Genomic DNA, 2500 nt, shown 5'->3' with positions numbered 1-2500 from the left:
TGACACAAGCCTGAGCCGTGTGTGCGTCGTGTGCATGCGCACGTTTGTGTGCGTGTGTGTGTGTGTGTGTGTTTGTGTGTTTCTGGAGAGGTACAGGTATGCAGAGCTGTAGGTGTGCACAGCAGCCACGTGTCCAGACCTGCCCTCCGGCGGTCGGGTGAAAGACAGGCGTCCTGCTCTCTGTCAGATGACTTGCAGCTCCACAAAAACACACCCCACGCACTCATACAACGCATGTACACACCACACACACTCATACAACGCATGTACACACCACACATATCAGAGTCACATGATGGCAGAGGATGAGAATCAGACTATCAGTGTTTGCATGTTTTAACTTGAACATTTGTGTGTGTGTTGGTGTGTGTGTGTGTGTGTGTGTGTGTGTGTGTGTGTGTGTGTGTGTGTGTGTGTGTGTGTGTGTGTGTGTGTGTGTGTGTAGTAGTAGGCTGTTCTCTCTCTCTCTCTCTCTCGCTCTCTGTGTGTGTGTGTGTGTGTGTTGTGTGTTGTGTGTGTGTGTGTGTGTGTGTGAGAGAGTAAAGTGTGTAACAGTAGGCTGTGCTTTGTGATCCTTGTCGTAGCGAGGCCTTGTAAAGAGGAGGAGAGAATACCGTGGAAGTGTGTGTGTGTGTGTGTGTGTGTGTGTGTGTGTGTGTGTGTGTGTGTGTGTGTGTGTGTGTGTGTGTGTGTGTGTGTGTGTGTGTGTGTGTGTGTGTGTGTGTGTGTGTGTTTTGGAGTGGCAGTGTGTGAGATTGCTTCACTGGCCCAAAACAGAGTTGGGAAACAACTGAGCCATGGTCTCTCTCTCTCTCTCACACACACACACACACACACACACACACACACACACACACACACACACACACTCAGACACACACACACACACTTTGCTGTTTTACTCTGTATGTGTGTCTGTTGGTAGCAGGGGTTTGCCTGCCTTTTGGCGTTGTTTTTTGCCAGTGTATTTTGAAACACAAAGCACCACGAAATGCTGACATGCAAAGACACACACGCACAAGCACATGCACACACACCACACACACACACACACACACACACACACCACACACACACACACACACAAACACACACAAGATAGAGGGAGAACTGAACTGTGAGAAAACTAACTCTGCTTAGCGTCACTGAACTGGGAGATGAGAGAGGGAGAGGGGGAGAGAGCAGGAGAGAGAAAGCATGCAGAAGAGATGCAGAGAGGAAAGGGAGGGAGAGAGAGAAAGAGAGAGAGAAAGAAATCGAGAGCGAAAAAGAAAGAAAGAGAGAAAGCATGAAGAAGAGATGCATAGAGAAAAGGGAAGGAGAGAGAGAGAAAGAGAGGGAGAAAGAGAGAGAGAGAGAGAGAGAGAGAGAGAGAGAGAGAGAAAAGAGAGAGAAAGCATGAAGAAGAGATGCAGAGAGGAAAAGGAAGGGAGAGATAAAAAGAGAGAGAAAGCATGATGAAGATATGTAAAGGAAAAGGGAGGGAGAGAAAGAGAGAGAGAGAGAGAAAGCCCATGCCAAGAAGAGATGCATAGAGAAAAAGGGAGGAGAGAGAGAAAGAGAGGGAGAAAGAGAGAGAGAGAGAGAGAAAAAGAGAGAGAGAAAGCATGAAGAAGAGATGCAGAGAGGAAAAGGAAGGGAGAGATAAAAAGAGAGAGAAAGCATGATGAAGATATGTAAAGGAAAAGGGAGGGAGAGAAAGAGAGAGAGAGAGAGAGAAAGCATGAAGAAGAGATGCATATAGAAAAAGGGAAGGAGAGAGAGAAAGAGAGGGAGAAAGAGAGAGAGAGAGAAAAAGAGAGAGAGAAAAGCATGAAGAAGAGATGCAGAGATGAAAAGGGAGGGAGAGAGATGAAAGGATGGCCTCTAAACAACCACTGTCTTTCAGCAGTGCCAGCGGAATTTGTTTGAAGTCTCCGTGCCAAAACTGGCTTCATGTGGATTTGAGGCTCTTTTTGTTTTCTTCCCACCATTTGTCACTAGAGGCGCTGAAGTGGCCAGTAGGTGTTTTTCCTCCGTGTGGTGAAATTCCCCCTCGTGGTCTTGCCCTCGGCCCCTCCCTCCCTCCCTCGGGTTGGTCGGAGGCCGCGGTCCTGTGGTTTTGGTCTGGAGGGGGTATAAATACTCTGCCTCGTGTGTTTGTCCACTTCACATAGACTTACTTTTCCTCTGTATTTTGGTCCTCTGCATTTGCAGAAAGCAAACATTGCGGTGGGCGTGATCAAAAGGGCTTTCAGCAGCTCCCTGCCAGTTGGGGTTAACTTTGGTAGGGTGCCGTACGTACTGGTTTGTGTCTGTGGGAAATGTACAACACACACACACACACACACATGCAGAGCTCCAACCAAACCCACATATCCAGACTCGCTTCATGCACAAACTCACATGCAGACATAGAGTATGCACACACACACACCACACACACACACAAACAAGGCATAAAACCCCAGCACTCGTGCTCTCACACTCATGCTCTCACACACACACACACACTCACACA

The 2500-nt window shown here is 48.1% G+C and overlaps 1 protein-coding gene across 2 annotated transcripts in view; it reads left to right on the top strand.

The window, feature by feature from the left end:
• The window catches only part of strn4 (striatin, calmodulin binding protein 4), a 27166-nt gene that overhangs the window by 8405 nt on the left and 16261 nt on the right, over positions 1-2500 (top strand). The window lies entirely within an intron of this gene.

This window comes from Sprattus sprattus, assembly GCF_963457725.1.
Source record: "Sprattus sprattus genome assembly, chromosome: 9".
NCBI classification, from domain to species: Eukaryota; Metazoa; Chordata; class Actinopteri; order Clupeiformes; family Clupeidae; genus Sprattus; species Sprattus sprattus.
Note: the sequence above shows the minus strand (reverse complement) of the source record. Positions and strands in the feature narration are given on the sequence as shown.